Source organism: Pinus tabuliformis, chromosome Q, assembly GCF_031772625.1.
Source record: "Pinus tabuliformis cultivar Carrire ecotype Pingquan chromosome Q, CPIR1, whole genome shotgun sequence".
In the NCBI taxonomy this organism is placed as follows: domain Eukaryota; kingdom Viridiplantae; phylum Streptophyta; class Pinopsida; order Pinales; family Pinaceae; genus Pinus; species Pinus tabuliformis.
This window is the reverse complement of record NC_142296.1, coordinates 1,137,427,109-1,137,443,352: the sequence shown is the minus strand read 5'-3', so window position 1 is coordinate 1,137,443,352 and position 16,244 is coordinate 1,137,427,109. Positions and strand designations below refer to the sequence as shown.

Here is a 16,244-nt window from a genome sequence, read left to right as displayed (position 1 = left end):
AGATCCTTCCCACAAGATGGATTGGCGAGCGATTATGAGTTGAAACTCTATTGATGGGTTGATTGCTAGGAGGATACCCATAGACAAGAGCATATTGCAACTTGGGCCGTTAAGCATGGGTAGTGATGGAGGGCTGAGTTGGTATCATAACCCAGAGGTCCGAGGACTTAGGTGGCATTGGGACCCAGGGGAATGTATTGAGGGAAGGATTGTTCGAATGATGGTTTGGGATCCAGGGATCAAAGGATCCATTTAGGATCATTTAGCATGGAGGCATGGGATAACACACTAGCTTTTATGGGATCCTGGTATCAGTGTATAGATGCTTTTGTTGTGGATAGAAGTGGTTGCTTGAGGGCAAGCAATTTTTGGGAGAGGGAATTCGTAATATTCCCTTTCCTTGATATGGTCAAAGTGGACGGAATTTGTGCATGGTATTTACCATGGTATTCGTTGTGGTATTCGCCCATGGTATCTACCCTCGTTTTCCAAAGGAAAACATTAAAATAAAGTTTCTAGAGAATCTGTCCAGCCTATAAAATGGGATAAGGGCCAAATAGTGGGATCATCGGGGTTTTGTCTATCTTATTGTGTTTGGTTCATAACTTGGCATGGCTAGTTCTAGGTTGATCCCGCGATGAAAACCTCGTTGTGACATTTGTGTGGTAGATCCATCCAAGATTCACAAGTGGGCTTTAGTATCTTAGAGTGGTCAATTTTGAGCAGCCTTACATGCTATTGATAGAGTTTCAATGCCTTGTATGAACATGTATCTTCTTTTCAGTTATTAATATAAATAAAAAGATGTATTTTCATATCTCTTTAGTATTCGTTGCCTTTGATTACAAACATTTTTATTAGAACATATAAGTGTGCCAGATTTATTGGAAATTTAATTGTTTTGGATCTTACTTCAACAAAGTAAAATATGGCGAGCTCTTCCAAAGACTCCACACAAACAGTTTCTGCACTGATCACTGCACATCGTAGATTGAACAAATGCCAAGCCCGTGTATGCACCATATTAGTCTAATATAATCTTGCATAATCCACAATCGAAATTTTTTAAAGGATCCATATTAACATACTATCTCAGATTTGAGGGTTTTAATTCTGAAGTAGATCCTTCTTATCATCCGATCTTAGGTCTGCACATTGAGAGTTTTAATTTGTTTTTAAATCCATAAATCCATAGTTAAGGTAAATATATGCTTAGTGTTACTATTAAATGTGAATAACCTGTATTAGTTTTTCTATCGGTTTCTCATCTAGATTTAGAAAGAGCTCTCGAAGCAGTGGATCCAGAACACTTAAATGGGTCCACGAATCATAATAACAACGACATGAGCATTATTCAGCAACATGTGGCTTTTTTCAATAAAGACAAAAATGGATTTATTTATCTAGTGATTTTTACAAAGGTGTGTCATTTTTCATCTGATTCGTTTAACACTTGGGCATTTTCTAGTAAAGTTCAGTTATGTTATTGTGCTTTACCAGAATGCTTGTTCTTTCTAAGTTTATGGAGAGTACAAAGTTGTTTTATCCTACCTTACCTACCAACTAGATAGCTTTACTTCGGAAATTAAATGCCTGATTAGAAAAATGTCTTCAATTTCCATGTTAATCTAGTTACTGCTTTGCTTTTGTAACTGAAATGAGTTACCAAAGCAAATGTTTTTGAAGTCGCGGTCAGATTTTATAAATTTATAAGATGAGTTTATAATTTGTTTTTTCTTAAATCCAGTTATACTTGGTATTTATTATTACAAAAATGAATACTAATACATTGAAATAGTTTGTTGATTCATTTACTATATATAGATTTCAATCATGAAAAATAATACATTCCAGTATCCAGGTGGAAACAGAACAACTGTATATGTAACACCTATCTAATTTTTTGAATGTATAAGGTTTCGTAATATGTTTTTAATATTAATCTTAATATTTTTTATTGATATGTTATTCAAATTCAAGTTTTTGTGATTTATATTTTTAATATTTGAATAATATAATTGTATGTTATTATTTTATGATGTGAAAAGTTACTAAGAGTTTATTTTTTGGGATAGAAGGAAACAGGTTAATAGTCAAGAATTTAGAGGTATTTTCCAGGACTGAAAACTTGTCCTTTATAGATTACTAGCTGGTAATTCAAGGTGGCCTGGTTTTTTATGAATCATAAGATGGTAATTCCAGATGCGTGATTTTCCTTGAATAACAGTGATGGATCAACCTGTATTGGCCTATAACAACCAATAGTCGCTAGTTCATTGTTGGTTTGACAACTCAATTATGATAAACACAAAAATAAGTAAATAATCATACGAATCTAAAAGCCATAGACCAAGTGCATTTAATATGTTGTTCTATTTTTCTCTCATTTAAAAAGGATGCATTGTTCATCTTTCTGGATATTTGAATGACTCAACTTTATATTTTGCCTTTGTATATTTATCTTTCAAATTTATCTGTAAAATTATGGAAATTCTGGCAAGAGTTTGATAAAATCTGGTAGGAATTCTTTTAAATCGAAGTTACAGCTGTCAAACTTCAAGATTTTGGGTGCCCCAAGAGTTTTTGATGGTGTTGAATCTATGTCCACTATCAAAAACTAAATTTAAACACTTTTATTGCAATTTTTTATTTTTATTTTTATCTTTTGTTGCGACAATTATGGCCACTGAATACACTCATACAGAGATTTTAATTTCAATAGAGTTGAAAGATAATAAACTCTACATATTAAATTTACATGGAAATGAAACCTAAATGTGAAAATGGACTAACCCAATTGAACTTGCAGGCCTTCGTTCTATAGGGTTTAGCGTCCCCACTTCACTTTTCATAGCGGTGGCTACCCACTTAGGCTTCAGTTACAGCACTCTTCCAGTGAGTATATTGTTGAAAGTAAAATTAACATAAAAAGCTAGCTGGGTATATTGATGTTCGGTGCGCAGGGATGGATACCATCACAGAAATTTCCTATATACATTGATAACATCCACAAAGCAAAGCATGGCAGCAACAATGGCATACGACACTGAAAGGAGGTTCGACCATTCCAGGTTTGATGCCATCTTCAGAAAATACGCAATAAAAAATCAAGACAAACTCACACTTTGGGAGATCCTGTTAGGAATTTCTGATAATTCCATAACAGATAAACAGAGAAAAAAATTCTCTATTTTTTAACACAGAGAAACAAAGAAAATATCTTAGGAAGACAGAGTTTCGCACACACAAAAAAAAACTTGTATTCATTAGCAAAACTAACTATCACAAAAGGTCTTCCTCTAACAGAGGGATTACACCAAGACTACTTCAGAGGTAGTCCAAAACTTCACTCTGTCTCTCCAAAAATTAACACTGCTGTGTGTAAAAAAAAAAAAAAAATTCTTCCTTTCACGCTGCTGCATATTACTTTTTATCTCAAAAAAAATATATCATTACATTTTCAACGAGTCTGTCTGCAAGTGTTTTGTTGAAGTCTCCACGTACGACCACGCAAAGAAGAGTTATATTCTGAGCATCTGGAGGCATGGTGTAAGCAGGCACAATCCACCCAAATCTCCTTAGCTGCTCCGATATCTTGTACTCATCGTACCTATGTTTTTCTTTGACCGAAAACGCCACAAGGGGGACACCTATCTCTTTTTACAAAATATTGAAGCACCCTGTTTTTGAGAGGCTATCACGTAAATGTTTGGCATTTTAATCTGCAGTTCTCCACAACTCTTTTGTATCCCTCAAAACCAAGCCGAACGAACTGATAATATTGAGCAATGACGTGACTTGCACCTGCACATTCAACAACCGTAGTAAATTTTGGCCATAAATGAAAATGCCAATTCACGTCAAGTAATAAATAGCTCCATGGTGCAGGCCTGTACATCGAGCCTTGGTATTAATCGGACGGTTGTCAGCAAAATCGCACGGCCCTTTTTACCACACTTCACGTGCCAGGGAATGTTGTATTGACAAAACTACTCAGGGTATGTGTCAGCAGATGAGCGTGTTCGCTGTCTCTCGGAGAATTACCACCATTCGGCAAAAACGGTGTGGGGAATCCCCAGACGGTTTTCCAAAAAAAGTGTTGCAGTTGAAAGTAGTATTTCAACACTCCCCTTTAATTTCAACTATTGGGTTATCAGTCATACCCAGACATTTCCTCAAAAACTCAAAACTTTTCTACCCCAATGGTTTGGTCAGAATATCTGCAACCTGCTCCTGAGTTCTGCAGTGTTATAAAACACTTTCTCCATTGTTTACTAACTCCCTGATGTAATGAAACTTTATGTCAATGTGTTTCGTTCTCTTATGAAACACAGAATTCTTGGATAATGCAATAGCTGAGCTATTGTCACAAAAAATCACAGTTCCTTTTGCTTGCTCTTGGCATAAACTCCTTAGCATCCTTCTCATCCAAATTTCTTGACATGCTGTTGTTGTAGCTGCCACATATTCTGCCTCTGTTGTAGACAACACTACAATATGTTGTTTTCTAGAAGCCCATGAAATGGCTCCTGAACCCATGTGAAAAACATAACCGGATGTGTTTTTTCGATCATCTAAACTTCCAGCCCAATCACTATCAGTGTATCCAATTAAATCTGAACATTCTGAAGTAGTATATAAAATGCCAAACCTTTTAGTACCTTTAACATACCTCAGAATCCTTTTTTCTGCCTACCAATGAGCTTCTTTTGGCCTCTCCATGAATCTGGAAATCAAACTAACATCATGCATTATATCTAGCCTAGTTGCAGTCAAATATATGAGGCTTCCAACTATGATCTTGTACAAACTAGGATCAAAATTCTTGTTGTTGTCCTCTTTGCTAATTTTTAATCCCATCACTGTGGGAGCGATTGCTGCTTTGCTCTCTTACATATTAAATCTTTCCAACACTTCATTAACATATTTCGCTTGTGAGATAAAAATCCCATTTTCATTTTGTTCTACTTCTATTCCTAAGAAGTATCTCAGCAAACGCATGTCAGTCATTTCAAATTCTTCTTTCATGACAGTTTTGAAATTTTAAATAAGGTAATCATCATTACTTGTGAAAATAACATCATCAACATATAAAAAAACAAATAGTATTTTACCATCATTTTCTTTGATGTAGATGGTGGGTTCTCCCTCACACTTTTCAAATCCATTTTCTAGTAGATAGGAATCTATCCTACTGTACCACGCTCTTGGTACTTGCTTCAGCCCATAAAGAGCTTTCTTAAATATGCACACATTGTGCTCTTGGCCTTTCTTTTCATGGCCTAGAGGTTGTTCAATGTAAACCTCTTCCATTAACACTCCATTTAGGAATGCTGACTTCACGTCCATTTGTTAAACTTTCCACTTGTTTTGTGCTGCTATGGACAACACTGCTCTCATGGTTTCCATTCTAGCAACTGGTGGAAAAGTTTCCTCATAGTTTCTCCCATACTGCTGCTTATATCCTTTGACAACCAGTCTTGCCTTGTGTCTTTCTATTTTTCCTTCAGCATTACTCTTGGTCTTGTAGACCCATTTAACTCCAATGACTTCCTTTCCTTTTGGTAGTTCAACTAAATCCCATGTCTTGTTTCTTTCTATGGCATTGCTCTCCTCATCCATAGCTTCTATCCATTTCCTATCCTTAATTGCTTCTTCGAAATGAACAGGGTTATCAACATGACAATATAAAGAAAATAAAGAGTTCATACCTTCATTTGTTGCCTCTTGTTCATAAATGTCACTTAAATTTCCGAACTTCTTACATATTTCATTTGGTGTACAAGTGCTTGAAGAAGCACTTGAATTTCCTCCTTGTGGTGTGCTTGGAGAAGCACTTTCATTTCTTCTCAAGGGTGTCTCTTGGTGCCCTTGTGTTGGTGCTACTATTTGGGGATGTATTTCAACTATCTCCTCATCATCTTCATCATGAGACAAAGAGTTTTTAACATTCACTATTTTCTCTATGCTTCCATCCCAAGATTCCTCCTCAATGAACTGAACATCTCTACTCAGAATAAGTTTCTTGGTGGATGGGTTATACAACCTATAAGCTTTGGATTCCTCACTGTATCCAATGAAAATACATTTCTCACCTTTTCTATCCAACTTCTTCCTTAGTTGATCCGGAATGTGTGCATAGGCCACACATCCAAAAACTTTCATGTGGGTGACTCCTTGCTTTGTCCCACTCCATGCTTCTTCCAGCACTCTGTTCATGACTGTTTTTGTAGGGCATCTATTCAAAATGTACGCTGCATAGTGTACAACTTCAACCCAATAATCATTTGGCAAATGCTTTGCCTTTAACATACTCCTTGCCATATCCATGATTGTCCTATTCTTCCTTTCGGCAACTCCATTTTGCTACGGAGTGTAGCTAGTGGTAAACTACTTATGAATTCCATTTTCTCTACAAAAACGTAGAAATTCTTTGGAGATATACTCACCTCCTCTATCAATTCTTAGAAATTTGATATGCAGCCCACTTTGGTTTTCTACAAGTGCTTTGAAATTGCAAAATCTTTCAAACACTTCACTTTTGTTCTTCAGGAAATAAACCCAAGTTTTTCTAGTAAAATCATCAATAAATGTTAGCATATAGTGGCTACCTGCAAGTGATGGAGTTTGCATCGGTCCACATAAATCTGAGTGGACAATCTCTAAGGGTGCTTTTGCCCTTATGCTTTTCCCATATGGAAAACTTTCTCTGTGTTGTTTCTCTAAGATACAACCTTCACAAAGGTTGTCTGGTTTCTATATCAATGGTAATCCTCTTACCATTCCTTTTCTATTCAACAAGTTAAGACCTCCAAAGTTGAAATGTCCAAATCTCAAGTGCCACAACCAATTTTCATCTTTTAGTTTGCTTTGGAAAGCCTCTTGTGTCACTGTTGCTATTTATTCTCCATTTTTTAAATCTGATTTCATTTTGAGAGGGAACATCCTATTCCTTGTCATCTTCACTTCAACAATACATTGTTTGCTGGGTGTTTTATCCATGATGGTGCATACATCATTCACAAAGAAAACATTGTACCACTTTTGAATAAGCTATCCAATAATTATGAGGTTACATTTCATTCCAGGAACATAATAAACATCTGCTATGGTTTTCTTTTCACCTTTCCTTGTTAAGACATTTACTTCTCGTTTTCCCATAACAGAAACTTTATTATCAGTCCCTAGTGTGACTTGTGACTTCAAACTCTAATCTAACATAGAAAACAGGGCTATGTTTCATGTCATATGGTTTCTGCAACTGGAGTCTAGAAACCATACATCTTCACTCTTTGCTTCCGTCATATTATAGGCTAAAACAAATTATCTTGGTTGTTATTTTTTCTAGTGAAATTTGCACTAGTTCTATTACTCATATCATGCTGCTTCTTCCTACATTCATTTGCATAATGCCCATATTTTTTACAATAGTGACATTGGACATTAGATTTATCATACCTTTGTCCTTGAGCATGATGTTGTCCACTTTGTTGGCTGCTGCCTTGGCCTTGGTTCTGATTTGGATTGCTGCCTCTTCCTTGAGCATTTGGTGGATTGTTTCTTCCACCTCTGTTTTGGCGTCTACCTCTTCCTCTTCCAAATAACATCTGGGTCTTAAAGGCATGCTCTAGAGATGAGTTTTCATTTCTACTCAATCTTTGTTCATGTGTCGTTAGTGATGCATGTAGTTCATCAACTAAGAAGTTTGTGAGATCCTTTGTCTCTTCTATGGTGGTGACAATCACATCGAACCTTGAGGGTAGGATCCTCAATAGTTTCTCCACAATCCTCTTTTCTTCGAGAATCTCTCCATGAGACCTTATCTGTGTGACCAGACCAATTACATGTGTGAAGAATGAGTCAATATTATCTGACTCCTTCATGTAGAGAGTCTCAAAATCTCTCCTCAGCAATTGTAGTTTTGCAGTCTTCACTTTTTCCATGCCTTGATAGGCTATCTTGAGAGTTTGCCATGCTTATTTGGATCTCTTGGCTGCTGTTATCCTTGGAAACACACTCTCATGCACTGCTTGATACAAAAAGTATAGGGCTTTAGAATCCTTCTTCTTATTTCTCTTCAACACATCTTTCTCTACCTGAGTTAAATTATTAAACTCATTTTCATCTGCAGGTTCTTCAAAACCATCCTCAAAAAATTCCCATAAGTCTTGGAAGGCAAGCAAAGCTCTCATAGTTATTGCCCAATAATCATAGTTTTTCCCATTAAATTGTGGGAGCTGAATATTACGGATACCCATGCTACTGCTGGCTCCAACCATTGTTGCACTCTTAACTATGCTTCAAAATACTTGACTATGTATTTAAAATCACTGACTGTCCTCAACAGTAACACAAAAACTAACTTGAAAAATACCTTGGATTCTTTCTTGACTGAGTCTTCACTCTGCTGGAGAAACTGCTGTAACAAGAAATCCTTCCTTCAGCTTTTTTGACACCTTCAAAGAGCCTGGACAAGCTCTGATACCATGTTGGGAGTTTTTGATAATTCCATAACAGATAAACAAAGAAAAAAATGATTTGTTTCTTAACACAGAGAAACAAAGAAAATGTCTCAGGAAGACAGAGTTTCACACACACACAAAAAAAAACTTGTATTCATTACAAAACTAACTATCACAAAAGGTCTTTCTCTAACAGAAGGATTACACCAAGACTACTTCAGAGGCAGTCCAAAACTTCACTCTGTCTCTCCAAAAATTAACACTGTTGTGTGTAAAAAAAAAATATTCTTACTTTCAGGTTGCTGCATGTTACCTTTTTTTTATCTCAAAAAAAATATATCATTACATTTTCAACAAGTCCGTCTGCAAGTATTTGTTGAAGTCTCCACGTACGACCACACGAGGAAGAGTTATATTATGAGCATCTAGAGGCATGTTGTAAGTAGGCACAATCCACCCAAATCTCCTTAGCTGCTCCGATATCTTGTACTTCATCGTAGCTATGTTTTTCTTTGACCGAAAATGCCACAAGCGGGACACCTATCTCTTTTTTTTTTACAAGATATTAAAGCACCCTATTTTTGAGAGGCTATCACGTAAATGCTTGGTGTTTTAATCTGCAGTTCTCCACAACTCTTTTGTATCCCTCAAAACCAAGCCAAAAAAACTGATAATATTGAACAATGACGTGGCTTGCACCTGCACATTCAACAACCGTAGTAAATTCTGGCCATAAATGAAAATGCCAAAACATGTCACGTAATAAATAGCCCCATGGTGCAGGCCTGTACATCGAGCCTTGGTAATAATCGGACAATTGTCAGCAAAATCTCATGACCCTTTTTACCGCACTTTACGTGCCGGGGAATGTTGTATTGACAAAACTGCTCAGGGTACGTGTCAGGAGATGAGCGTGTTTGCTGCCTCCTGGAGAATTACCACCATTCGGAAAAAACGGTGTGGAGAATCCTCAGACGGTTTTCCAAAAAAAAAGCTGCAGTTGAAATTAGTATTTCAACAGATCCAGTGCATGCTGAACGCCAATAGTATTGCAAATGACCTTTTTGGATGGTAATCCCCTACGGTTTTCTTTTTAATTTCATTTATTTTCCCTGCATACATATGGTGTTTTTTTTTAATTTCATTTATTTTTCCCATATACGGAACCACTAAAGGTGAAATAATATGGCAATAAATATATAGTTTGTTAATGGGTATTAAATGAACTCGGTTGTATATGTTTATTGTTTGACAATCACTGTTAGAGAATTAATTTGTTAAAATTTAACCCTGGGTTCATTAAATTATCATTGACATTAAATTAGTTATTTTTGGAGTTGTCTTTAGTGTGATATTTTGGACTTTTCATAGAGGGAATCTGGGAGAAAAATTTGAGATGAAATATTGATTTGTGTTATTTACATTGGTTTTTTGAGAGTGTATATAAATTCCGCACCCTGAAAAACTCATAAAAGACTTGGATTGTAAGAGGATTACCCAAAAAACTTATGATTTCAATAAATTTCTACAAAATTAAAAAAAAATTATCTCAGAAAAACAAAAAGCTACCCAAAAAAAAGCGAAATATGGCTATGACATTTGAGATTTTGGACTGCCCCAGTCTCGCAGCAGAGATCGAATGGGCCCCCTTGTACGTTATTGCGAAGAACAAAGATGGTCTTCTTGAGAATAAAGCAATAAGAAGATTGTATGATGGCAGTTTGTTTGAAGCACTGGCAAAACAACACTCATCTCGCTGAAGACGCTAAACATTTACTACCGAAGAAATATAATTGCAGGGAAAAGAAAATAACGTACGTAATGAAGGGACAACAAACTAAAGATACCTCGCCCAGTCTAGCCCATGGGATATCGCAATCGATCGCTCAGTTGCGTAAGAAGGCTTTGAACTGCATCAATGAAGTAGATTAATGAAAAAAACTACAAGAAATAAAAGCATCATCGTCGGTGTTAGCAATGTTAAGAATTCTTTGGAATTCATAATTGAAGTTACATCTGCATAACGAAATATAGACATGCTGCCACGTTTGGCTGAAAAATAGATATTTGTAGACATGGTATCAAGTTAGAGAAATAAAGGTGTATATTTATTAAACATCTTGGATTAATTGATATTTGGTTTCAGACAAAAAGGGGTTATCCCATAAACATATATTATACACTAATGATGTGTTTTTATTTATCTTTTAAATTTTGATTTGTTTGGGAGTTTACCTTTGATATGTCTGTGTACTTAAATAGATAGAGGTATTTCAATATTAGACATTGTAATATATGTTGTAAAAGAAATATCATAGGAATGTCTAGCATAGAAAAAGGAAGTAAATTTTTTATGGAATTTTGTGTATTTACTATGGTTTGTTTGAGAAAGACTTTGAAATTTAACCTTTACAAAATTGAGTTACAATAGTTAGGAAGAACAGTTGTTTGAGGAATCCTATCAATATCTTCTTTTTTAAAAGTATGTTGACTCATAATGTGTGTTTCTTCATAATATCTCTAGTATGTACCTGCTAACTGCAGAAACGAGTACATGTGTCTTTTTTCTTATATGAGTACAGGTGTCTTTTTTCTTATGGTACAGGGGCACATTGTTGCCATGGTGCCACCAAGAGGTAAATCGAAGGAAAAATGGAACTGAATCCTTAAAGTTTCGCATTGAAAGCATTAGAAACACTATAGTTAGAAGCCCAAGCCATGCAATGAAAGCATCATGTATTCACCAAAGTATTTAATACATAATCCTTGTGACAAAGATTGCAGTTTACCAACACCTTACAAACAAAGTGAAATGTCAAGATTAATGGTAAAAGAAATTTCCGACTACTAGATTTTCACCGTTTCAAGGAGATTCCAACTAGGCCAATATTCTAGAATATGTTCAAAATGGATGTATTGCACAACACCTTAACTCCAAAGGATTTAAGAAAAATCTCTTCACTAAGATTTATAAACTGCACCATTTCCAACTGTTATAAGTAAATGATTTAAATCAAACATTTCATAGCACAAGTGATCTCATATCACATTTAATTGACAATACAATGGATAATAGTTTTTGTTAGAAGGGCTAAACCTATGTTTCATTGTGTCCAACCACCCAATGATTTGTAATTTCTTAAACCATTTCATTTCCATCCTGTCCTTCAAAGCAATTTTCAAATACTACAATAATGTTATTGTTTTCCACCAAATAAATTGTTCCAAATGGTTTGAACCTTCAACATGATAGATGCCTGTAGCGTATTCGACTCTTGCAATATTATACTCTCAACTAATAAAAAAATGATGTTTATGGACTTTGCAAATGCAAGTTAAATTATACTAAGGGGTGTAGACTAACATTAAGTGGAGTCACACCTAATGTAGCTACAAAATGGAAGAATAATGTTTGCTAAAGCCTTAACATCAATCACAGCATAACCAAATCTTCTCTTCATGGGACTAAACATTGGTGAAAGTGATTTCCATTTACCATGAACAAGATTAAGAACTTGCCAAATAGTTTTTTCGGCATCTGCATCAGTTGTTAGTATAAAACACCATTCTTCCACAGTACCTGCTAGGTTTCTCACCACATAGAATTCGTTGCTCTGAAGAAACTTCCTTAGTAGCTTACAAATAGACCCCAAAGACTAGAAATAAATGTAGGATATGAGTGTCAGGAAATGCTTAGCAACATCATTTGGGAGCCTTGGAAAAAGAGTAGATTCGGGCTCAATAATACATGTCATGGCATTTGCTGATAATGATTTTTGGTGCATGGAAGAGATAATATAAATTCGAGTGGAATGGATTTTAGGTTTTGTCGTGAATAGTTTGCAGGTTGTAGCCACTTGCAACATTTTTGCAATGTTTCTTAAGTCATAGAAAAAGGACCCTTCTGATGAGTGTTCCTAGCATCCAACTTATGACAAAAACATTCTTTAAAGTGGGAACAACAAGTTGTAGGGGTTTTTTGGTTAACACAAATCACTGGAGTTGTTCACCCAACATTGTGAACCTTCATCATAGACAAAGAACTCATGAATGGGAATATTTATATTTACTCGTGAGTAATAATGATCTTTCATCAAACCTTTTGAATGAACATAAAACAATAAAATATTGTTAGAAGCATAATAAAAGGGTAATCAACACATCGTTAAGAGCCATGAAGAAATTTTAAATTTTAGCTTCTTATGTTAATAATGTTATAGACGTGTCAAACAGAGCTGCAACAATAACATAAGAAAATTAAACATTAAAGGATACATAATTATTAATATTCTACCTAAAGAAATCTAACCTATATGACCAGATCTAACTGGCAGACCTTTTTCTTGTTATGTTCTCATTCCCTTTCATGTCTTGACACTACATTAGTACAAAAGAAGCCAATTTTATATGCATGATATATGGAGATTGGGTGCTTCACATTTCTTATCTCTTGAAACCCTTTAACCCCCTTTTTAGGCTTCTTTTCCTTTTCCAATTTCGTCTTCCTTATTTCTAGTAGCATACGATCTAACAAAGCTATATCAAAGAGGAGGATTGGCATGCCCTATATGCCTCTGTATATCTTGAGAGAAAGAAAACCTTACACTTTCTAGGATCAACATAGAGTTTCCAAAACATTTTCTTCCTAACATTTTTCCAAAGGTTGGTTTCTTATCATTTGAAGTATAACCAGTAAACCATAGGAAAACACTAAAACAAGGACACATAACAGATTGTAAGACCCATATGACTTTGCATTTAGATAATTACTATTTTTAGATGTTAAACTATTATTGGATTTAGTGGCAAGGGAAGCCAAGATGGGACATATGTCATGATGTACTTAAATTATTATAATTGAGATAATAAATAAATTTCTTGGAAATATTTAGGAAAGAGCACTAGAGTATAGAAGACTTATTTCCATCATAGAACAAGTTGTGGTGGTCAAGTCCACATGTTGTACCTTCCCTAATAGTCTCCTAAAAATCCATAGGAGAAAAATTAAAGAAATTTAATTAACATAATGGGAGAGAAAAATTACGTTAATCACTTAGTTGGAGTACTAAGTGTGGTGGAATAAAGCACTATGGGAGAGAAAAGTGTGCTTTAAAGAAAAAGAAAAGTATTTTTTTCAAAGAAAAACTAAAACAAAAATGCTTAGGCAAAAAGGCTGTCGGACCTTAAAGCATGACATTGCTAAAATCTGTTCGGAAAGAAATCTATAAAATGATCCACTTAAGAATCAAGGGGTTGTTGACTCTGGTGGCGAGAAGATTTGAGCGTGGGGGGGGGGGCGCGGCTACTGGAAGAGGGAATTCATGCTTGGGAGGAACGTGTCAAGTTTTTGAGTATTTTCTAATGAACTTTGTAGTTAGATCCTTGTTTATACTTTATTCTTGACGATGCATTATAAATGATATGTTAGTTGCAGACTGACGGAAAAACTGCATGTAGTAGACATTTTCATATGGTTAAATTCTACATATATGGTATATATATACATTTTCGATAATTGTAAGCATCGTCATGCATGCATGAGAAGTAAACTATATTAATTACTAAAAATATAGGAATTTCATTAAATATGCAAAAATAGGAATTCATATATGAATTCGATAATGTACTTCCTTTTATAGGAACTGAAAATAATCAACAAGCATTGAAAGTTTACATTTGTGAATGTATATAAGAGATTATCGTGTATGCACATAGTGGATTTTGTGAATTCAATATTGTACTTGCTGGGCGAGAATTAGAGAAGAGTACCTAGGGCGTGTAGGTTATATTTGTTTCCATCTAATGTAAGTATGTGTCGAGAGTAAAGATAATCTATTTAAACAGTTGAGCATGTTAACTATAAAAAGAAGAGAACTGTCTCTTAGAATAATAGTATAATAATATTAAAGAACTTGATACAAGTGGCATAAGATTTGATTATCCTCATTTACTGTTAACTAAATTCTTATAAAGAATTTTTAATGAATTTTAAGGATGTAAATGAATAAAGTATTTAGATGATGGAACTCTATATTGATCTAATATCAAAGGAGTACTTAAAAAAAATATGCATGCATAACCATGAGAATAACATCACTGTTTTGATTGTCGTTGGATATATCTAAATCATGATTGATATAATTGGTAAGCCTATAGGAATCTGACCTAGGTAATGAAAAATAAATTTTATGGTTAGACTAATATATGGCATGAATGATGAGTACAAGTGTCCATGTGAATGCAACAACTTCAAAGTAAATAAAATAAACCCAACAATTCATATGTCTGTCTACAACCATGGTTGGGATTTAACGTGCACTAATAAATATATTTATTTTCCATCTATAATTAGTATTATAAATTTGTTAAGGGAGAAGAATTTATTTCCAACGATAAAGTTTCACGTACCCAAGTACTTTTCTCGAAAGAAATTTCATAGGGCCAGTAGATAACTACCATGAATATGGGAAAGACCCTGGTTCCAAAGTAGTACTAGTATGGAAAGAGGTGAGGGATACGTATCATTCATGCACTATTTGTGTCTCCATTAGCAACAAGATAAGAATAACCAATGAAAAAAATTAATATGAAACTGGTGATCCATAATTCCCTACCTATATATATATATATAATCTAGATATCTCACCGGTTATAGGAGCATAAAGTCGTAGTAATAAGATCTCCCTAAGAACTTTTTCTTCCACAAAGACATAGTCGGGTTCCACCCAAAAAAAAATAAACACTTCAAATTCTAGTGTTGGGAATGGAGCAATTTTAGGAGTAGAAGGAAGATCTAACTACTTTAGACCACTGGTTGTGGCCAAGAAATCGAAATAGTTGTGAACAAACTAGCTTAGCCCATTCATTTGAATAAATTTGAGTATTTTAAATAATGCTTATTTAAAACAAACCTTGGTTAGTAAAGGCACGAGGTGTAGTGATAAAATGAATCATTATAAGACATTGCTAGTAACATCACCGGTGTGAAAAATTTACAAACCATATGTGTGTAGATGTGTTAGAAAACATGCACAGATGAATCTAGCTAGTAAAGGTTGAACACACAGCTTTGCAGAGAAAAAACATTAAAAGAAAATCGAAAGGACAAAAAGAATGATTCAATTAGAAGATAGGTTAGAATGCTCATGATATAGCACTACTGGGTGAAGATCCCAAGGTAATGCACCATAGTGGTGATCAATGGGAGGACTCAACGCCTACAACAAGTTGCGAAGAGAAGTAGCCAGTTGCGGAGTGAAAGGAGGAGAAAATCAGGGAGTAAATCATGCAGAAGAGCTAGCTAGTTGCGGAGTGAAAGGAGGAGCAAATCATGGAGTAAATCATGTAGAGGAACTAGCCAGTTGCGTAGTTAAAGAAGCAGAAAATCAGGGAGTAAATTATGTAGAAAGGATCTTGCATGTGGTCCCATGCTCTAACTAAGTGTCTTCATGTGCTAGTAATGAAGGTCCTAGGTATTTAGTACCTCCAACACCCCCTTTGAACACCAGTATGGGGAAAAATAGAAAATGGGCCCTGGAGACTAAGGCCAAAGGTCACCCAAAATACAGTGAAACTTGTACTAAAATTGAGGAAAGAGGGAAAACCTTGTGGGGAAAGCCCCCCCTCAAAATACAATGTAATCAAAAGAAAAGGGGAAGAAAAGACAGTTGCTAAGAAAGTGCATCCATCACTCCAAGACGATCGCGTAGAGAGTGAAACTTCTGCTCAATGAATGTCTTGGTGAAGATGTTTGTAGTCTGTTCTGCTGAAGGACAGAACTGC

At 35.1% G+C, this 16,244-nt stretch overlaps 1 pseudogene; it reads left to right on the top strand.

Annotated features, from left to right (window-relative positions):
- Positions 1–928: 928 nt before the first annotated feature.
- On the top strand, positions 929–10,222 carry LOC149223560 (peroxygenase 2-like; annotated as a pseudogene).
- The last annotated feature ends 6,022 nt before the right edge of the window (positions 10,223–16,244 follow it).